This window comes from Haemaphysalis longicornis, unplaced genomic scaffold (assembly GCF_048455015.1).
Source record: "Haemaphysalis longicornis isolate Haplotype H1 unplaced genomic scaffold, Haemaphysalis longicornis Haplotype H1 scaffold_14, whole genome shotgun sequence".
Lineage (NCBI taxonomy): Eukaryota > Metazoa > Arthropoda > Arachnida > Ixodida > Ixodidae > Haemaphysalis > Haemaphysalis longicornis.
In genome coordinates this window covers 16596782-16620294 of record NW_027526245.1, presented here as the reverse complement: position 1 = coordinate 16620294, position 23513 = coordinate 16596782, and the positions used below count along the sequence as shown (strand labels likewise).

Sequence of the window (23513 nt, the reverse complement as noted above, 5' to 3'; positions counted from 1 at the left end):
CACAACTCACCCAATGTGAAATGTGCATCCAAGTCAGGGGAGTGTAAAATCATTGCTTCTGGTATAAGGGTACATGCGAAGGCGATGTCCTTTCTTTGTACAGGTCCGTGCTGGCAGCTGTACATCCGAGAGCCGGATCGTGGATGTAAATTGGGTAGTGGTCACTACCCCTGGTGTCCTGTCTATAGTCCAGTCAGCGCCAGAAGCAAGGTCCGATGAGCAAAATGAAATGTCCAATACACTGGAATAAGAGTGTCAACGAAGGAGCTCTGAGGAGTGGAAACGGGTGCACACTTGTACCTGTAGGAACTTATGCCAAAGGGCATACTGTCGCAATTAAAAAAAAAACTCGGAGGAGCCGGCGTTAAGCACTGCGTAATCGAAGAGGTCTAAGAGTCTCGCTGTCTGTCATCCTTGGTTGTCAGTGGTAACACTGTTGCACAACTCATGTTGAGCGTCGAAATCTCCGCAACAAATAATGAAGCTTTGGTCTGGTGGACAGATATCGGTAAGATCAGACCAAGCTATTGCAGTATGTGGTTCAATATACGCACTCACAATAGTAACAGTGGTTTTCCCCAAGACCAGCTTGCACCGCACAAATTCTGGGGCTTGGGTAGGCCATGACGCAACTAGCACAGAGCCATTGCACCACTTGGCGCAACACCTCCTTCTGATGTGTACATGACCTAATTTTGCTACACGAAAGTTGGGTCAGTGCGGGTGTCTGATATGCTCAACCCATGGAAGATATCTTGCGCTATAAAGTTACGGAAATTTCCCATTTTTCTCCTTAAGGGGGCCCCTGAGATGGGATTTTTGGGGGTCAGAGGTATCGGAGCACAACGGATATTTCTTCAACTTGCTTATGATTTACTAGTCCGACGTTCATGTCAGCAATTTTTACGAGAAAAACATCTTTTGTCTCCGTTTCCTTTTATTCAGGGCCGAATATTTGTGTTACACCGAGGTGTAAAGCAATTGCACACACTGTTCGAGGCTCACCTGTTCTTGGCAGAAGGGCACATAGAGCGCAGGAGCAACGACGTGCGCGGTACGAGTGCCCAGCGCTCCGTTTCTAGTATAAGAGTTTCATCAGTTTCATTTGTTTTACTGAGCTGCTGTGCAAGAAAGAATTCTTTGCACCCTCCTCTGTGTTTGGAGCGTAGCCTCGATGTTGCTTCAGTTATGACGTTGTAGCCAACGACGCGCCAAGGGAGCGCCGCGCCGAGAGGACAACGGCGGGAGCTCCTCACATAGCACTCGGGCGTCGCCGGGCACTCCTCGTAATCACGAAGCGCACGCTCTTGTGCGCTCACGATGGCTGAATAAATCACTTCAAGCCCAAACGCTTCAGCGGCTGATTGTCTCTGCGCCGCTCGCGAAAAGGTCAAGAGCATGCACATCTCGTAACGACAACTCTTGCCAAAGAGTTTTATTTCATTGCTCCACCAAGTCATGATCGAAGGAGAATATGGTTTGCTGCGCCCGGCCTTCTGAGTGAACTGTGTTGCTTGGTGTCCTTAGCGCAGGCCCGTGTTCACCGTGTAAACGGAAACAAGAGCGGCCGTTTGCCGCTGAAAACGAAAGGACTGTACTCTGCGGTTACTGGTTTCCGGTTTGCCGGCTGCCAATTAAGTAACGACATCTGGTAAATTCGTCTTAAAACAAGTGACACAAAAGTTTGTAGCACAGAGCTGTTCGGTCACCTTTGAAATAGGTTGTATCTTGGACGTTTTATATAAAACCATCAGCAATATAGTCAAAACTCACTACTCCAGCTGACGAATAAGTTCTTCCACGCGTTGCATTTTAGGTAAGGTTTTTACCTCCGCTTAAGATGAAGGCGCCCTGAAGAACTATTTTCCGGTGTGGACGCATTGAGAAAAGCTTGGCTCCGAGCGCTGCCTGCAGGTGCAAGGCTGCCAGCGGCGACGTCACGTGAATAGAGACGCCATCGGCTGGTAGGGGGACCTTTGAGTAGGCGACGCCACTTTATTCTTGACTTGTATCCCAGCAAAGTTGATGTTCCATCGAGTAAGGCACATACCTATTTAGTATATCTGCCAATCGCCATTTGCCGAATAATTACAGGGATTGGTATTAAGATAATTTAGAACGGTTGAACGCCTTTTGGATCTATGTTAGAAAAAGAAATTTGAGATATTCGGACATAAAAAAGTTGATAAAGGCAAGAAAATTCTAGAACTCTCTTCAGTAAAGGGCGCCATTTGTTGTAGGAATCGGCGAGAGTTTCCAATGGAATTTACGAGAGTAGATCTACATATCGGCTGCCGAGCGGGGGCTCCCAAGAACAGAATGAAACTACCGCCGGCCCTGCGTGGCCATCGAAGACTGCGAAGCGGCAGCTCAATGAAGGGACAAGATCGCTGACGTAACAGTAGGCAGTGTCAACAGACTTATCTCCGTTACAGTGAATGCACAGAACTGTAAGAGCGTATATGGGGGAATTAATTTGAATCGCTAACCGGAAAGGGAATGGCCGACAGAACAGGCTGTAGTTTGCGTGAAGGGCACCATTCTGATTTCCAGTAGAATTTCAGTTGGTGGAGATCTCTCAGAGACTCTAAAACTGATCAATGTGTCCCTTGAAGCTTTAGCATCACTTAAATTTCGCCTCTCCATCTTGGCGAACTGATGGAGACGAAATAGTGATGTTCTTTTGATGCGCGAGCCGAGAGGACGATCTCGACTCGCTCCGATGACCGACGACCGATGCTTGGAGCGGGTGAGGGATGAGGACTGCCTTCCTTGCTAGATATTAGGTTTACTTACAATATTTACAAAACTCCAACTTTACATCAGGTCAGAGTGACGGCTACATTGTCACTCTGACAGCAGCAGCCTGTTCGGCCGAGATCTATACTAAACTAGATCCCCTCTCGACCGACCCCCGACAAAACCCAACACTCCGGTTTTGATAGCAAAAACCCCGTGTTGCGGATCTGGTAGCGTGACCGGTGGTGGCGTACGTTGATCCGGAGTTGGGGCAAACATTGGGGCTTGTAGGGCGACGAAAGAAACTTTATGTACAGATATCTACATGGCGTTTGACTGAGTGAACAGGGATTTTCGCTCCTGCGCGCAGCAGCTTAAATAACCAGGTTGGGTCCACCCCGTTTCCCCCTTTCCTCGACTGACGTCAGTATGGTCCAATCATGGGCGCCCCGGCTGACGTCCACACACTCACAAAGAGATGGCACTTTGCACAGGTTAATGTTCAGTTGACTCCTGATGATGCAATGGTTGAAGCTCCGGGAAGACGCCCTGACCCCGTCGATAATCCGGCGTGGAGTACTCGTTGAATAGCAGCGTCTCGGACCACAACAAAGCAGTCCCCCGCTGACGATTGCCGCTGGAAAAGCAATGCTGCACGTCTTTGTAAATCCCTCCCTGCCTCGCCGGGGGGGGAAGCTGCGGAAAGCGCCTTTTTCAGCAGAAGCGTCCCTCTCCGCCGCGTCATCGCATACAAAGCCGGGTCGCTCCCCATCGATGAGGGTAGGGGAGAGGAAAACTTGCGATAATGGGCGGACGGAAGCGTTGGGTGACTGAACCCGATAGCATTGCAGACGGGCGTCGTAATGTCAATACGCGGATCGTAACAGCATCTCCGGCCGGCGGGAAGCTCCCGACGACATTGGTTTCCAGCCCGTGTAGGAGGGAGTCTTGTCCCAGGTAGAGACTTCGGGACGGCACACAAACACCTCAATCAGTCCTCCAGAGGGTAACCTATTGTTTTAACACGACCAAACGGTCAGAATCACGGCACAGACACTTGCGGGAACACTCCTGGCTTTTCCTGTCGCGAAGGGCTTCATGGCTCTTTCACGTGTACTCGCAGGTTCCAAAAAACACAAAAAACACAGCTACAAAGCAAGCGGGTGCAAGGACAATTCCCTGAAAGACCACCAGGCTGCTTCTAAATTCAAACAAACATACTGACTAAAACCCATCTAATGTGGCAACACTCAACACGAGAATATGAACTGAATAAAAATAAACCTGGTATGCAAAACGCATCAACAAAGGAACTCACAATGACACCAACTGCAGAATTCAATATTGGTAATGAAAACATAGTTCAGGAAAAAAATATGAAACCATATTCCTCGAGGCCATCTCTAAACTAAGGGCAGCGGCTTAGGCCATCAGCGTTGCCATTGAGCTTCCCCTTTTTGTAACGGACCTCAAAATTGCGCTGGGCTCCCCATTACGCAAGACAACCAAACTGGCACATACAAATGCCTCAATATACAAAAACTGACCATAAACACGTAGTACTAAACGCAACTACTATCCGGTGTTTATATACAACAAGTTCGTACACTCCATCAGGGTGAGACGAAAATGAACACTTACACGCAAATTACGCCCAGCTTACACTGTGTTCGATCACGAACAATAACTATTCTCCAACGAACAACACAAAATTTACGCTTACCTCACGCTGTGTTCGATCTCGAACAATATCTACTTCCATAACGCCTAACAAAAGGTCTAACTTCGTGGTGTTAGAACATGACGATCGACACACTGCTAACTAAAAGAAACAGACGCTTAACTACCTCTGTCTTACGAAAACTCGACAAACACTTGAATGACAAAACAAAATGAGCAAAGTACGCCATTATACAAGCGCACGCGGATTCGTCTGAATCCTTGAAAACATTCTAAGCCCTCGTCAAAACAAACATTTCCGGGTGTAGCCTGCCGAAACGTTGTTGCCACTTAGGCCGACCGCCTGTGCTCATCTTTTGCAAAGTGCACCGCACAGTGTACGGGGGAGGTCTCTGACACTGAGGGGGAAAACAGGCGCAACGCGTGCGGAGAGTACGGAAGTAAAGGGAACCCAGAGAAGAATGGGACGCCCGACCATGACGAACGCGTCGGCGGGGAACGCACTCTCCCCGAAACGTCCTCCCCCCAGCACTCCGAGAATTCCTGCGGAACCCAGTCACCCCCTTCTGCCCTTTCTGGCATAGTGCCCCTCGGCCTTTATCACGGCTAGGGAGCGGCCTCTTTGTTTCCCTCGGGCGTCTGAGTTTCCGTTTAGCTCTGCTGCTTCTGGCCATCTTAGCCTTGAACGCTGAAAAGTGAAAGGGTTTACGTTCTTTCTTTGCCTTCTCACGCTGACTGTTTTTCGGCCGCCTCCTTTTCCTTCTTTTGGGTATCGCGGCGCATTCGAGCGGCAATGCGCCGATCCCAGGCGACTTGCAGTCAAACTTGTATGGCATGTTATGGCTGCCCGGGCCTATCTGCGCGGCTACTGGTTCGGTTCGCGCTCTGCGATCCGCCGACGCAGTTGACTCGTTACTTCTCTGCGCGCCTACGGACTTAGGTCGCGCTTCGCGATCTGCCGACGCGGCCGACTCGCTACTTTCTTTCGCGGCTACGAAGTTAGCTCGCGTTTCGCGATCCGCCGACTCGCTTCTTTCCGGCGCGGCTACGGAGTTAGCTCGCGCTTCGCGATCTGTCGACGCTAACGGCTCGCTTCTAGTCTGAGCGACTACGGGCTCAAGCCGCTCTTGCAAACTCTCGGAAGTGGGTGGGACAAACCCCTTACCTAAGAAGTCGGAAGATTCACCCTCGTCTCCAGGTTGTTCCTCGAGTTTAGAGCCTTGCGATGTCACCTCAACTACCGTGGCGGGCAGGGGCGCCTTTACGCTTAGAGTGCTGCTCTCACCCATGCACTGACTGCTGGGTGCCACCCCGTTTGAACTGGGCGCTATCGCCGCCAACTCCCGAGCTTCTGAGCGGGTCAGCGCTTGGACAACTACCCCGAAGTTCAAACCCTTTTGCCGCAACAATTCCTCAGACCGGTTGGAAAACAGGTACGGATATTCGGGCGGCAAACTAGGCGACACCGCGGCCTCGGTGTCAAGTATCCCGAAGGGGCCCTCGATACAAATTCGCGCGATTGGAAGACACACGCTGTTTGCTTCAACCGCCTGCTTGATCCAGGCGCACTCGCCTGAGGACTGCTCTGGGGTCACGTAAGATGGATGTACTACATCCATCGTCGCCGCGGAATCTCGGAGTACCCGGCAGCATTTGCCGTTCACCGTGATCTCCCGAATGTACGGTTCCAGCAGCTTCATATTCACCTCGCCTTCACCTGCCGACAGAAAAGCTACCCTGGGATTCCTACACCCGGCGGCCACGTGGCCCGGCTGGCGACAGTTGAAGCAAATCAGTGGTTGTCGCTTTTCGAAAACCTTTTTCTGATGCTTCGCCTGGTCGTCTTTTGTCTCCGCTTTCTCATCGTCACGGTGCTTCAAATCTTTCTCTCTAGCGCCCTCGGCATCTCGGGAAACGCTGTCTTTTTGCCATTTGGGTTTGAACTCCCGCTTCGGACCCTCCCTTATTTCTCCAGCATGACGCGACAAGAACTCGTCAGCGAGCTCGGCGGCTCGTGTCACCGTTGTGACATCTGATTTGTCCCTTACCCAGCTACGCATGCTTGCGGGGATCCGGCGGTAGAACTGCTCCAAACCTAGGCGTTGTACAACTTTATCGTGGTCGCGAAACGCGCCCTCCTCCTTTAGCCACTCCTCGAAATTCGCCATCAATTTATACGCGAACTCCGAGTATGACTCATTTCTCCCTCTTTCACCTTCCCGAAACCGCTGCCTGTAAGCCTCCGCTGACAACCTGTACTTCTTTAGAAGACACGCTTTTACTTTGCTGTAATCTTCTGCCTAATCTTGTCTAGTCAAGCGGGCTACCACATCGGCGGCTTCACACGGCAACAAAGTCAGTAGGCGTTGCGGCCAAGTGTCTCTAGGGAAATCCACTTTCTCGCATGTGCGTTCAAAATTTACCAAAAATAAACCCATGTCCTCTCCCACCTTAAACGGTTGCATGAGGTCCTTCATTTTGAACGACAGCTTTACTCCTCCCCCCTAGAGGCCTCGCCAACACCACTACCGCTTCTGGCTTTCAATATTTCAAGTTCGAGCCGCTTCATCTCTAGCTCATCTGCACGACGCTGAGCTTCCGCTTCTGCTTTCTTTCTCTCATCTTGCTCCCGTTCTTGCATAAGCTCCAGGCCCTCTGAGAGCTCATCGTCGTCTGCTCCCACTGCTTCGATAGCCTCGATGATTTCTGGCTTTCTTTTCTCATCGCCTAAGCTTAACCCCAACATTTTTGCCAACTCTAGGAGTTGCGGCTTTCGTAGCGACTTCAGGTTCACGTCTGTATCGGGTGCTGCCAACTGTTACTGCAAAAAATCCTTTACCCCGACGCACCAAAGAAACCTCGCGTCAAAAGAGTAATACACACAAAAAAATCCTTTACCCCGACGCACCAAAGAAACCTCGCGTCAAAAGAGTAACACACTTTACCTCCCTCGCTACACTTTGTAACCAGAGCCTGGTAATCCCTTAAACAGAATGGCCTCGCACTCACCAAACTTTGCAGTCATGCCTCCGTGAAGTCGGTTCCGATGCTTGGAGTCGACCCATGCCTCATGGAGACGATCCCGTCCGCAGTGGAGATGATCTCGCCGTGGTGGAGACGATCCCACTTGCTGCCAACCAGTGTTGCGGATCTGGTAGCGTGACCGGTGGTGGCGTACGTTGATCCGGAGTTGGGGCAAACATTGGGGCTTGTAGGGCGACGAAAGAAACTTTATGTACAGATATCTACATGGCGTTTGACTGAGTGAACAGGGATTTTCGCTCCTGCGCGCAGGAGCTTAAATAACCAGGTTGGGTCCACCCCGTTTCCCCCTTTCCTCGACTGACGTCAGTATGGTCCAAGCAGGGGCTCCCCGGCTGACGTCCACACACTCACAAAGAGATGGCACTTTGCACAGGTTAATGTTCAGTTGACTCCTGATGATGCAATGGTTGAAGCTCCCGGAAGACGCCCTGACCCAGTCGATAATCCGGCGTGGAGTACTCGTTGAATAGCAGCGTCTCGGACCACAACAAAGCAGTCCCCCGCTGACGATTGCCGCTGGAAAAGCAATGCTGCACGTCTTTGTAAATCCCTCCCTGCCTCGCCGGGGGGGAAGCTGCGGAAAGCGCCTTTTTCAGCAGAAGCGTCCCTCTCCACCGCGTCATCGCATACAAAGCCGGGTCGCTCCCCATCGATGAGGGTAGGGGAGAGGAAAACTTGCGATAATGGGCTGACGGAAGCGTTGGGTGACTGAACCCGATAGCATTGCAGACGGGCGTCGTAATGTCAATAGAGAGTTTTAGCAGTACGTATGCTCCGTTCGTTACGTTGCTACCGGGTTTACCGGGACCCGACTGCGCATGCGCGCGCACGTACCGGGCTCTTTCCGTATAGTGAGACGGAAAACGTGTTTTAGCACTCCGTAGCGTCGTACCGTTCGTTCCGTGTGACGGCTGATTAGCCGAGTTGTTGCAAAAATCCACACGCTAAAAATACGTAAATAAAGAACGCAGTTTCCCCTAAAGCATTGCAAATCTAAAATAAATCGCGCTCGGCCGGACGCATTGTGAGGCAGGGGCTGCGGTTGCGGCGACGGCACCAGAGCGAGCGCAGGTGACGACATGGTCGCGCCGTTCACGCCAAGGAATGGCCTTGGCCTTGCCCGATTGAAGCGCTAGACACATGTACGATTGGTACACGCGATTCGTATGCGACTGATCGTTACGACTGTCACCACGACTAGTCGTACGCGTGAATTTGAAACACATATGGCCCGATGCGGGTGTGCGATGCCTCGTCGGCGCCGCTCCGCCCACTGTTTTTGCTCCATGGTCAACTACGACGATCGCTGAGCTGAACTTGTAGATTCCGCGCGTTTGTACGCAAGAAATGGATAAAGCAGGCAACCGTGAAGCGTTTTCCAAGGTAAATATAACTGGTAGCGAAGCTTCCATAGAAGCCCATGCGTTCAGAAAATGGCGGCTCTTAAGCTGCTCATGGGGCTTAGCGCCATCTGTGTGAGGAGGGAGCACTTCCGGCGGAACAAAAAATAAACAGGATGTGACGCAAGATCCGGTCAGAAAGTGACGTCATTTTGGTGGCATTAGCGGGAAAATTTGACTTTAAAATAGCCTTAGCAGGACTCTGATCGCTGAGGGCTCATGTCATTGCCATCTGACGCAAGTTGGCGAGCCCTTGGCGCGTGTGCTTCAAGTCAACGCCAGCTTATACTCGTGACTAGAGAAACGTACTTTAGCATACTGTCGTATGATTCGCCTCGGTGTTTATAAAAGCATCTTGCATCTTCTCTGAACCTTTATTCTGTATTCATGCCTTCCACTGCTGTATAAAAGCAATCAGTTGTTTATTTTGATTGCAGCGGGTGGCAAACGTACACCCCCCCCCACCGGAATTTTTTTTCTGCCTTGGGATACAGAGCCCAAAATGACACTTGACCACTCTCCCGGGCCCCCCTTTTATATAAAAAACGTGCCCACTCCTCACCCCGATACCAATTTCTACCAACGCCACTGCTAAGTTTAATTGCGTCGCACATACGCAGGTAGGCGTGCGTGCCTTAAGTATAGATCAAGGTTATATAAGCTTGCTCAGTTTGTGTACTTCTGTTCTAAGAGAAGAAATAACGCATATCATGCTATAATCAAGACATTTGAATTTTATTCCAGGATGAACATAAAACAAATTTACCACACTGCACAAAATGAGCACGTATACAATAAGTTCAAAATGTTCGTGGGGACTACATGCATTATGATTTTCCTTACGCGCCGAAAAATTGACTTTACCAGTTACACATAGCATTATGAGCAATGAAAGCGTCAACAGCAGAACTAGTTCGAAACAAGAGAAAAGAACTAGGCACTTCATCTTGACGCAGAAAACCGGGCCGCAGGAATGCCGATTCACGAAAGTGCAGCGAGCACACTGCAGCTGTCCCGGCGTCTTATCAAGTAGACAATGGTTTCTACAGAAGTTCACTCAGCATTCACGCCTGCAATTTCCTGGTTGCATTATTAGGCAAGTGTCGCAACAGATAAGTAAAAAGAGGAAAAATGGATCAATGCAAACGAAAGCGACGGCAGTATGTAAAAGCACATAGCAGGAAAGATCTGGCAGCAGCGCAGCACGGAGCAGCACAACACAGTACTGCGATGGAAATAATGCTTGCGCATACAAGTGCGGGAAGCAACGAGCAATACAAGCGTTGTAATGCAATAGAGAAGACACTGAGATAGACAATTAAAGCGATTCGTTTAAATTCGAGTGGTACTACGCCGAGAAGTCCTAGAGTAATTGACACAACTTGCTCGGAGCCAGCCTGAGGTGAAATCAAGAGATAACTGTGACATAACAAAGCTTTAGACCCATTTTTTTTCGAAGCACCACCACGTCCCCTTAGACAACCCCCGTGCACATATTAACAGTACAATAGTTTCGCGTTACCTGTGGAAATGAGAGGAAAATGGTGCAGTAAAACGCCAGGCGTACGGGAGTTGCTGTTGCAACGTTTACAGCACATCGTTTCCGTAGGTACCGAGGAAAGCGTTCCGCTCCAACCGTTGGCAGCATCGTCCCGTAGTTCACCGTGCCTGCCCGGCACGGTACTACACGTGTTCACCGACGATACAACGCACCTCGCAACTCCACGCACAGCAAAAATTAAGTGCACATCAAATGAACAAGGAAAAACGAATGCAAATGCGCACCACCAAAACACGCGAGGGGCGTTTCCTAGCAGACGAACTTTAGGAGCGCCTTTCCGATCACTACAAGGACTGCATCCCAAAGCAATGACATGTGCCATTCTTCAGAGGGCGCTACAAAAAAGGTTTTTGAGAATGAACGGCATTTTCATAAATTATTTATACACTGTGCCTAAATAAATGTGATTCAGAAATAAATATAGTTCGTAAAATATAATTGTTGTTTTACTGTTGAACAAAACTTGGTTTTTTGTTACTAGTGTTTGTTCCCTCCTCACCTAGTCGCGCTTCAATCGCCACTCCCATAAGCCCCCATGCTGATGTCGCTGGCAATACATTCTGAACCGCTTTTTGCCCGAACCTTCGCTACCATTTATATTTACCTTGCGTTTTCTGCATCGGAAACAGTCCGCGCACACGCCGGTCGCGCCTGCCAGCTCGGCACACTCAGCGGCTCGAACCAGCGCAGACCACGGTAGCAACCGCTTGTCGCTGCTCTTCCGAATCAGTGTGATCACTAAAACGAAGTTCCACCCGCGAGAAAGTAGGTGTTAGTGTGGTGAAAAATTGTGCTAGGGATTGTTCTCGGGGCTTATTTTAAAAGCGGCGATCAGATATATCTGCCGCGATGACCGGCCGTGGATGCCGCGGCGCGCGGTGCGGCGAGCGCCCGAGAGATGGCGATACCTGCGCGAAAGCATCGAAACAGGCTACGCACATGTCTCGGTCCCCGATCGCTCACGGCAGTTGTAGCTCAAATAAAGTTTGACATGCGAAAAAGGGATGATGGTGAGGTGAAACGTTGTGTTATGGAGTGTCATTCGCAGTTGCACAGATAGCGGCGATCAAATATTCGCCAGGACGCTAAGCCTAAAGTTTCCAACACCCGAGCAAGCCGGTTGCGGGCTCCGGATACGGTAACACGGAAGCAGAGCGCCGGGAGAGACGCCGGCCGCGTACGGAACAAATGGCGCATGCGCAGTCGGGTCCCGGTAAACCCGGTAGCAACGTAACGAACGTAACGAACGGAGCATACGTACTGCTAAAACTCTCTAATACGCGGATCGTAACACCCGCCTCCAAAAAGGGACGTGCAAGAAAGAGAGAAAAACCTTTCAAAACAAATTATAGAAACCCTTGATTGGCCACAGGAACCAGCCAATCACACACATGTCCTCACCTGCGGTCACGTGACCCAACACTCTCTCTTACACACTCATAGTGCGTTTCCCACGAACGCCATAGCACCCGACAAGCAAATACAGGACATCTGTGTCCTAAGTGGACACACATTACGTTCAGCGGGCGGCATATGTACAAGAGCCAAGCCGAGGGCCCGAAGCGGTCCCCGCGCGGCGCCTCCCGCGCGTCGGGACAATAGGGTTGCTAATTCCCTCCCAGACGAAGGGCACCGCCGCCTGCCGCCAGTCCCCCCGGAAGACGCGCTTCAGGCCCACTCGGTGGTCTCCGAGCCGATTGACCCGTCAACGACCAATGCCGCCGCCGGAGTCGAAGATTTTCCAAACTTACACCGCGCGCGCTTTCAACACTAAGAGATACGATAATCTGGCTTCCCGTCAGCTTGTTATGCCGAATGACCCAGCCACCTCCGACGCGACAGAGATACTCAGGCTAATCGCCCCCGTCCTTTGATACACAAAAGGACGGGCACAGCACACGCTCTCCACGTCTCCGAACTTGGCGTCCGTGCGGCTACATGAAAGGGACACGGGAAAGCAGCCACCAGCGTAGGCGACGCGGATACCTGAGCTCCCGGCGGCCTTAATTAATTACATGCGGAGCCCGAACTTAACACCTCCGCACTAAGAATGTTGTCCGCACACTAGCTGTACGTGCAACATTAGAGAGTTTTAGCAAGCGGCTCCCGTACGCTACGCTAAGGTTAGCGGGTAGCGGGACCGGACTGCGCATGCGCGCGCGGGGAGTGCGAGGAGGTTGCCCCTCAGCGGAGGGAAAGAGCGGGCATGGCGAAGGCAGGCCGCGCGGAACTAATCCACCCCACCGTGACGAATTTGCTCTCCCCAGTCGCGCCCCGCTACCCGCCGCCGTAGCGTTAGCGGACGGAGCATGCTATGCTAAAACTCTCTATTAACTCTCCTGCACGTTACGCGAGTACACTACAAAATACAATACAATACAACAATAAAAAAAATTAACCCGGTAGACACCAACCCAACCAGCACAACGCGCCGGCCAACTGCACCAAAAAAAAAAAGCGGATACAACACGGCATACTGAGTGCCTTGGCATAACCATGGCTTGCGCAACATCAAACAATAAACGAAGGCGCTCAACTACAGGGCCCGTGAGAACAAACTCGTGGCACCCTCTACCATTAAAGGTAACCAACCCCACGAAGGGTATAAATGTTCAAACTTCACAACTGAATCAATGACACCATCCACTCTTAAACGTTACGTGCATGCAGGAGCATTCTTTCACTCTAAGGAAAGGAACAGACACCCGAACAAAACCCAAACGCTACAAATGAAAAAAAAAACGTCTAAGGAAGTTCAGCGTCTCTTCACGCACTCGCGGACGCCAGTTCTTTCAGAATGCGACGCAGATTGTTCGTCCCGGTTGCGGTTCACTCGCCATCCACATTCGATGTACTGAAGGTTCACTTTTCAGTATATCAGACACTAGTTCGCACTAAAGCGCCGCAAGGGGGCCCTACCTGCACATTGCATGGCCCACCATGACCACATGCCAACGGCACAAATAAAGGAAGGCACTCGCCATTGTACCCAAAGGTAAACTTCCTACCGTGCTGTAACCGCGGCTCTACTTAACAAGAAGACAGCGTTAAAACCGCCCAGATGCGCTACTCGCAAACTACACGTCTTCGGACAGCTTAACGCCACCAAAACATGCACACAAAAAGAAAACTAACTACAAGTTGAAGAACAACAGTACAGGGACAACTAACAATAACGCTCGTCGGGGCGATCCCTACACACCTAGAGCAAAACACACTAACAACTAAGTGTGCGTTGAACAACACTGACCCGTCCCTGTCTCGCACTGCATACTATTCAGCACGTATACCTCTTTCCACGGTGGCACACACCGACCGTCGCACGGAAGCTGGTTCCGTTTCGTGCGCCACCAGCTGATTCTACACGAACCCTGGTTCGGCTCGCGGTGTCCTGTGCTCTCTGGAGAGAAGGAATACCCTACCCGGCGGTAACGCGTACGACGATGTCGCATCTGCGCCGCCACACCTGCCCCCGCCTTCCGCGTTCTTGGGCCTGTCGGAATCGACCTACGGGCAAGACGCCGCGGACCCCCTGCGCATTCATGCTTCGCGCACGGAAGCTCCACAATTCGGCGCGCCGATCCGCTGCCCTTGCCCGACCCCTGCGCTTCCTCTGCCTCCTCCGAGATGAGAATGCTTTCTGCAGCTTCGCTCGACTTCTGAATTACCTCATCCACGAGGGGCTCCTCGCGGTCGGCCGCGGAATCTACGTCGGCGCATGGGGCGGTGCTACTCTCGACAGTTCCCTGGACGGCCTCAAATACAGATAGCTGTACATTGCCCGCCTGAATTTCCAGAGCTGGGACAGCTGCCTCGTGCAGTCCCGTGATTTCATCTGTCGCGGTAGGAACGCTAAGGGGTTTCTCAACAACTGGAGTGGTTTCAGCCCCCTCACTGCATTCACACACCCCTCATCCTGTGGCATTCGAAACGTCCATGATGGAACAAACACTGTGAGAATATTGGTATCCTCTTCGAGTTTACCACTCCTGCGAAGCTTCGCTTTTTCATAGGCGATCTCCGCTCTTCCTTGGGCTAGTTGAGTACTGAGCTCCTCAGCCGTCCATTCGGACGGGCTACCCACGCCCCGGTTACGCGCTAGCTTGGCTTTTTGTAAAGCATGCTGAGCATTTTTGAGAGCTACTTCAGCTCTCAACTCCTCGATCTCGAGCACAATGGCACTAACCTTCCGGTCGGTGCCGCGACATCCCGTTAGCATAGTGGCCATGGTGAACGCGGAGAAAAGAAATCAGGGCCGCCCTGTGCTCGCTCCGGGTTCGGCTGGGTCGCAGTGTAGCTGATGCAGCAGCTCGTGGACCCGATGCGCCGCTCTCGCCGCTGGGATGGGGCCGTGCTCCCTGGACCGGAGCCCACGAGGCCTCCCGCTGAGGTGTCGCCCCGTTAAACCGCGGCTTCCGCCTCCCTGGGCCAGAGCCCACAAGGCCTCCCGCTGAGGTGTCGCCCCGTTGAACCGCGGCTTACGCCTCCCTGGGCCAAAGCCCACGAGGCCTCCCGCTGAGGCGTCGCCCCGTTGAACCACGGCTTTCGCCGCCCTGGGCCAGAGCCCACGAGGCCTCCCGCTGAGGTGTCGCCCCGTTGAACCGCGGCTTACGCCGCCCTGGGCCGGATCCCGCGAGGCCTCCCACTGAGGTGTCGCCCCGTTGCCGTTCAATCGCGGCTGCTGCCGCACTGAGCCGGAACTCACGAGGCCTCCCGCTGAGGAGTCGCCCCGTCGATGCTTGCAGTCTGGCTCGTCGTTAGTCGGAGCCGAACCTTGCGTTGAAGGAGTCTCTCCGCAATGCCCCACCAGCTCCAGCCGATGGTCGTGGTCATCCTGTCGACTGCGCCAGTTAAGTTTCGCCTCTGCATCTTCTTGGCGAACTGATGGAGACGAAATATTGATGTTCTTTTGATGCGCGAGCCGAGAGGACGATCTCGACCAGTGTTGCGGAGTTGCCACTCCGGAATTGGAATGATTCCGGATTCATTCTACCTTTTGAAGATGCCGGAATGGGAATGGGAATGGAATGACGACAACACTTGGAGGAATGGAATGGGAATGGAATTAAGGGCCTTTTGCCCGGAATGGAATGGGAATGGAATGGGGATTTTTTTGACGACGGTGTCACCATTGCTGGCGCCTTCCAGCTACGTAATTAGTCTGTGGCGACGACTGCGTCGGTGTATCTCAAAGGTGACGAAAACGAGAACGCACACCCGCTATCTCGAGTGACTGAATCTGCGCAACCTGCCGCAGCGTGTGTCAAAGTCAACTTCGACCTGCGCAAGCACGTCTGTGCGGTGGTGCTGTTAGTTCGGCTCTTCAAGCTTCGGCAGGCTGCGGGTACGGAGGGAGAGAGGAAATAATGAAATATGCAATATTGAGGCATAGCTTCTCTGTACAACTGTCTGTGGCGCCGATGGTAGACCGGCTTCTCTCACACTGGCAAGCGCCGTGTAGCCAGGCCAGCAAGTGGGGAATAGCGTGGAGAAGCAGAGGGGATACGAACGGCGCGCATCCGAAGCCGCGGTGTTTCTCACCGCAAGATGATGCTGCGAAGTCTTGGAGCTAACAATATAAAGCGTTCGCTCATGAAACATGAAACAACGAGTAGATAATTCAGAGTAGATAATCTACTAATGCGTAGCATTCTTACGCCGCCTGTCGTGAGTGTGGGTTTTTTTTTTCAGCCACATTTTTTTAAATGCTGTCCCACCAATTATCTTCATTTACGTTATTACAACGATTACATTTGGGACTTTTCCGAAATGTGCATTATTTTGGAAATGCAGGGCGTTACATGGTTCATCATTTTCCCTAATTATTTTATATTTGTCTTCATTTTTTTATTTTTTTCAAAATTTCGTTCGAACAATTATGTCTATTTACGCTATTACAACGATTGCAGGTGGAACTTTCACGAATGATGCATTATTGTGGAAACAGCAGGCGGTATACGATTTGACATTGTCCGTATTTTTTCAATATATTTCTTATTTTTTAGTTTTTCAAAATTTCGTCCCACCAATCATCTCCATTTAGGTTATTACAACGATACATTTGAAACTTTTACGAAATCTGCATTTTTGTGGAAATGAAGGCGTTACACGTTTTGCCATTTTCCTAATTTTTCTAATATATGTGTTATTTTTTTTTAGTTTTTCGAATTTTTGTGTGACCAGTTATATCCATTTACGCCATTACAGCGATTACAGGTGGAACTTTCGCGATATCTGCACTTTTGTGGAAATGCAGGGCGTTACACGGTTTTGGTGTAGGAGTACTCGGCAAAGAACGCTACGCATTAAAACTGTTAAAGGTTTTCTGTGCCGCTGCCCTCCTGTCTCTCGCATTGGTACAGTAATATTAGTGTAGTGCTCGATGCTGTATATTCAATTGAAATCATTCAAGTAAGCATTTAGAATACGTGTACATGTGAGCAAGCTCCGCGCGACATGTCTCTTAGTCATCCACAGCGTACTAATGGCGTTGAAACGACGGTACGCAAAGCAGATAGCAAAATAGCATGCGACGGACTGCGCAATGGAAAGGAAAAAGCCTACATCAACGTAAGAGCGTTATACCTGTTTCATCTCGCATCGCTCAATAACAAACCGTTAAAACCTACTAACATGCAAATACTATAATATATACTCGATCCGTTACTTATTATGCAAAAAGGGGCAGTGCGACACTGAACCTTTTTAAAGCGAATGCTTTCTTAGTAGGACCGAGCACATTCTCTCAAAAATTTATTACATTACCCTACCCAGGCAGCACGAGCATGTGCGGCCAATCTTTGCCCAAAGAACATTGGCCAGCCCTTTTCCTTCCGGCCAATCTTCGGCCAAAGTGTTCGGCCCTTAGTCCAAAATGCTCCTTGGCCGTGTAAGGCCGGACCTTGGCTGTCATTCATTGGCCAATCTACTATGGCCGAATACCATTGGCTGACCGACCATTGGCCGAAGGAGTATGGCCTACTATTGGCGAAGCATATATGGCCTACCATTGGCCGAGCATGTATGGCCTACCATTGGCCGAGCATGTATGGACTACCATTGGTCGGATTCAGATTATTCTCTGCAGGCCAGAGGAAGCCCGCCCAAGGCTGCTGCCATGCATGCCCTACAGCAGGCCGTTAACCTTGGAATGACATCGAAAATATATATTTAATGCATTTTAATTGCATCGAAAATGCTCAGAAAATGTACTTTTAAATACGTCCAAAATGCATTAGTTATGCATTTTAAATGCACAGAAAATACTCCTTCAAATATACTCAAAATGTGTTACTAGTGTATAGAAAATAAAATCATGAATAGATTGAGACATGCCTTCCAATGTGTCTTTGGGGAAATTGTTAACGTTCAACTAGAAAATTTCATGTTGTGGTTTCGAAAAGTTTAATAGGCTCTAGCCTCAAGATATACTCCATTGTGAAAATGTAAACCGGCCATGCTCTGATTGCGGGCCAACAAATGACTGAAAAGAACAGCATGTATGAGCAAGATTGGCAGTTTGAAAGTTGTTTATTGTACACCTCAGCAAAGTGGCCAATTTCGCCATTACTAAGCAGCAGGAATGAATGCCTTTCAGCCACCTCTGCAGCCAGCGCAGATGCAGCGTTGTGCATCAGAGTTCTCGTACTTCGGATTCTCCACGCGGGAAATTTCACCAGCACCTGCAGTGAAAAGAAAAGAAAACAGGGGAAAATATTAGGGAAACACTTCTTTTTTTAAAGGCAAATAAACGTCAAATCAATCAGGCCTTTTCCCTAGCCGTACCAACGCTCCTCGTGAGCAAGGATTTTTTAGTTTCCCCTTCAAAGAAAAAAAAACCGTCATGAAAACAATGCCCATTTGAAGGACGTAAGGCAATTTATGTAATGTTGAGCATAGTTTATATCGTCATGCGGCAGCGACATTGGATCTTCAATACCATTATAAGAAAAAGGATGGTGGTTGGGGGGGAGGCTTATGTATGGAGACTGTCTAGGGATGAAAATTAGCAAAAATTAGTACAGAAAAAGACACAGCCAACAACGTTACCAAACATGCAACAGAGTTCTTAGCGTTATGCTGCTTCTCTTTCTTAGGCGCTTTAGTTAACTTGAAATGGTGGCCATTCTAGTTTTTAATTAACTTGGACAAAACTTGTCTGTGACCTCACAAGACGCTAATAAAATAAGATGAATAGTAATCTTATTAACAATAATTATTGTTATGTGTTCCGTATTTCGGCGTCAACTTCTTCGGAGATTACGTGCTAAAAAATAGTGCGCAGCGAAACAGTTTAAAAATGCATGGGCAGGATTGTAGTAGAAAGCTTACATAAAAGTCATTAGATTGGCGTAAGCACTCAACAATGCCTTGAAAGTAACGGCAAGGTAAGTTTATTTCGAAAAAGAAAGAAAACTTTCAAGCCGTCCTTAAAATTACAAGCTCTGATATGGTAGGCACCTAAACAAAGCGATTAAAACAAGCAAAGCAAGAAAAAGTGTATTTTTGCCTACACACATATCTAATTTTCTTGCTCTCCGTCGCACATAACCGGTAATTTTATACTTTTTGCTGTACACGGAGAACGTAATCAATTATTAGGGAGTGACGCGGAAAATAATTGTAAATTCTCGCGTCGTTTACATACAAAAAACAGATAAACACCTGTTAGCGTCAGGGACCATCAAGTAAAAAACATCCCCCTCGCGAGGGGCACGATCAAATGTATAGCATTTCTGCGGGGGGGGGCGCGCCTGCAAGTCGTATGGATTACGTATTGGCTGTTGTTGTTGTAATTGTTGTCTTCCAGCGTAGACAATAGAGAGTTTTAGCATAGCGGCTCCCGTACGCTACGCAAAGGTTAGCGGGTAGCGAGACCGGACTGCGCATGCGCGCGCGGGGAGTGCGAGGAGGTTGCCCCTCAGCGGTGGGAAAGAGCGGGCATGGCGAAGGCAGGCCGCGCGGAACTAATCCACCCCACCGTGACGAATTTGCTCTCCCCAGTCGCGCCCCGCTACCCGCCGCCGTAGCGTTAGCGGACGGAGCACGCTATGCTAAAACTCTCTATTGTCGATGAAGTCGATGGTGAAACGTGCCGTGAACCCCCTGCCGCGGCTATGACGCAACGTGGAGCGGCTATGACGCAACGTGGCGCGGCTATGACGCAACACAATCCAACACAATCCACTTTAATCCAATCCAATCCAAATCCAAGCCAATCCAAGCCAATCCAATCTAATCCAATCCAATGCCCCTCGCGAGAGAGTGTTATAGCGCCGAAATCGCCACCACGCGAACGCGTGATGCTGACGTCACGATCACGCCTCAGATGTTAGCGACCGCAGCGCGCGCGAGCGACATATGTGGTGTAAGCGCGAACCGACCGCGGCTAGAGAGCGCGATGCGAGCGCCCCACCTGTTCTTGCGCGCGAACCTAACGCGGCGCGAGAGGGTGTTGCGCACGTCCCCACCTGTTGTGCGCCCGAACCGAACGCGGCGAGAGAGGGCGTTGCGAGCGGAGAGTAGGCGAGGAGGACGCGGGGGAGACGGCGCACCTCTGGCCGACGGTTGAATGAGTCAAGGATATAAGGCACGTTCGTAACCTTCCGTTCTGTGTCGGCTTTGTGGCTCAGTTGGTAGAGTACCGTGCACCTTGCGTTCCGCCCGCAGAGTCGTAGGATCAAAACCTGGCGCCGGCAAGAACTTATATAGTGTAGGGGGAGCGATGCGGACGCGGACTACGGACGCCAACGCGGGTGACATCATGAGTTACTGAAATGCTCTACATTTAAAAGTAGTGGCCTCATAAATACTCGAGGCACCTAAAAGGAACTCGTTTAAGTACACCCTTTAGACGCAAATGAGCAATTGCGGCTGCTAAACACACACAACTGCCAAGCAGCCCACGCGCATCCGCTCTAGACTTGCTGTTTTGCGGTGCCTTTGGCAGATTTTTGAAATTCTCACTCGACCACGAGCGGCCTAAGGGCCCCTCGAAACGCGCACACATGTTCGTGAATACGCGACAACATGAATACAGCAAGGAGGGGAAAAGTTGCTAGGAAACACAAAAGAGGAAGGGTGGAACGTCCTGAAGTTTCACGAAGTTTTGGGGGAACGATCAAAGGAACAAAAAGAGACGAACCCGGCCGGGGGACCCGCTCTGGCAACCGAGGGGTCTCGTGCGGGGAACTGGTTGCCCCCCTCGCATCCCCCCCTCCTTCTCCGTCCTTCCTTGGCTGGCTCTTGGTTCTGGGAACGGAAACTGATTGTAACTTAGCGGCGACTCTCATACAGTTTGTCTTAGATGGACAAATCATTTTAAGTCCCTGGGCATGAAGCACTTAGTGTCGCTACAGCCACTTGCACCGAAGATTACGTGTGTGGCTTTTAACACTTTTGGTCACTTCCAAACAGACGGCACAAACTTTTTCATGGCTTTAGTTGACAGAATGGCGACATGCGACGGACAAAAATCGCGAAGGCTACCCGGCTTCTCGCCGTATGGCCACGGCATGCGCCTTAATCGGATGCATGTATGCCACAAACTGGGTTCCTTCCCCGTACGGCGGCTGCTGTCAACATGCGCAGCTGTGAGCGGCTGCTGCGAACAGAAAAAAAAGCTGCGTCCCTGAATACAGTGATTTGATTGTTTTAGGGTGCGATACTTATGTAGTGCAGGCGAGGAACCTCTTCCCCTTTCACACTCTGTTTGTAGGGTTTAACGCGCCGACGGAAGGCTCCGGATTAATTTCGGCCACCTGGGGGTCTTCAACGTGCGTCGAAATCTCGTACACACGGGCGTTTTTGCTTTTCGCCTCTATCAGAAAAGCGGCCGCCGCGGCCGGGAATCGAACCCGTGACCTCGTGCTCGGCATGAATACACTTCGCAAATTTCTCAAACGTGTAAACATGGGCGGCGGACTTTCGGTGAACAGGCTGTGTTTAAAACGTTCCTGGCTGTTATGTGTTTACTGCAAGTGTTAGTCCTAAATAGGCTCACAATGGAATAACTCTATGTACAGAAAAACTCGTAGCAACAGTCCCCGGCCACTCAGCAAGACCCGAGCTTAAAATTAGGCGCAAAAAGGGTAGCACTAAAATCCTTTTTTTACGTCTTCTTGCTGTCGTTGATTTGTGAGTACATTCCTTTGCGCGGAGTAGTTACGGTAGGAAATCTTGCTCGCAGGTAAAGGTAAGCTTAACAACAACGTGCGGATTTCAAAAAAGGCGTTAACACACTTTAATTCTTGTATTACAGCGCACTACAAACAGGACACAGGGAAGGACGCAGACACAGCGCTGACTAACAACTGAGGGGTTTATTGGGAAAGTGAACATATATACCATGCAATCAAACACAAAACCAATATCAAGTGTGAACAAAGTATGCACTCTCATCTCATTGACGGTTGGGCAGAAATTTTAGTTCTTTTTCTGATAGGGCTACAGAAGGCATGCTGATGCACTTGTCACTCTGCCGATGAATTTCGAAGGCCTCGATGATTTCTCGGGTGATCTTATGATTTCCTTTTCCTATCAGCTTGCACGTATCGTACTGTGGTTTGCACCCGCACTGCTTACAGTGGGCGGCTAGGTGCCCTTCCGCGACAAGCTTTTCTACTTTGTTGTGATGCTCCCGAAGCCGGTCGTTGATACATCTTCCCGTTTGTCCTATGTAGCTCCTCTTGCAGTCCAAGGGCAATGAGTATAGTACTTCCTCCTTGCATGCCACAAACTTATTGTGATGCCTCGTGCCACATTCCCGACGCTTCCTCTCCCTTGTGTTTACTTTTGAGCACAACCGGATAAGTTTTTCCGGTGCCGAGAACACTACATTCACGCCTGCGCGCTTGCCCGTCTTTTTTAGGTTGTGCGCAACTGCGTGGATGTACGGCACTACAACTACATTTTTTCTTTTCTCTTTTTCTTGATTTGCAGCTTGAGTATCATCTGAAACCTGCCTGCGAGCTGCTTTGAGCATGGCCTTTGCAATCGTCAATAAAAGATGCGAGGGGTACCCTGCTGAGCGAAGCCGGGTGCCCTGTTGTTGAAACGCCACTTCCGTGCGATGAGCACAAGTCTTCCGCAAAGCACTTTCGAAAGATGACTTAACAATGCCTCTCTTGACAAGCTTTGAGTGCGCAGATGAAAAGGGGAGGATCGGTTTCATGCTTCGTGGCTCATAGCACCAGCAAGTATGTGACTCAGAAAAATGTAACCTGAGGTCAAGAAACCTTATCGAATCCCCTTCCGACATCTCGTACGTCACCTCAAGGGATGCAAGGCTCTGTCTGAAAGCCTTAAGAACTTGATCAACACCGGAAAGAAACTTGTCTCCGTCACAATCTACAATCACCAAGTAGTCGTCAACATATCTGAATATTTTTACAACGCTAGACCCTTGCCAGCGCATGCTCAAAATCCTATCGTGATACGCGAGAAAAATATTGCTTAAAACTGGGGCACACGCTGAACCAATACAAACTCCATTCTTTTGGATAAACACATCGTCTTTCGGATAAACACATCGATAAACACATGGGCTGTTCGGCAGCAGTGCACCACCGGCACAAGCGTAATCGCTGTTCTCTGCTCTTGCAGTCTGCCGATAACGGAACGAGCCACCGAAATCGGGCCTTCTTTGGCCACCGACGCTGCCACCGCAACTACGGACAAGCACGCCTGCGCGGAAATCTTTCCGTAACCTCGGAGCCAGCGGACCAAACGAAGTGGCAAAGCATAAAAGCTCGGCTACGAAGACGACAACCGGCTGTTCGGCAGCAGTGCACCACCGGCACAAGCGTAATCGCTGTTCTCTGCTCTTGCAGGTAAGAGGGTTCACTCTCCTTGCAATCGACATAGCCATCATAATTTGTGCACTGCTGCCGAACACAGCCAACAAGTGTTGTTTATTCTGTGCATGAGGTGTCTTTCTTCATGATGGTGGGAAAAAACGGAAAAGATGCGAGAGATGCGACTGAAGTGAAAGACCTGAAAGACCTAGCTAAGCAGCTGGATAGCTTCAAGCGGGACATCGGAGCTGAACTACGCGACTTGAAAGAGAGCATGGACTTCTGCTCCAAAGC

General features: G+C 50.3%; 1 pseudogene; it reads right to left on the bottom strand.

Moving 5' to 3' along the window:
* Positions 1 to 4749: 4749 nt before the first annotated feature.
* Positions 4750 to 7444, bottom strand: LOC144164787 (uncharacterized; annotated as a pseudogene).
* Between the last annotated feature and the right edge of the window lie 16069 nt (positions 7445 to 23513).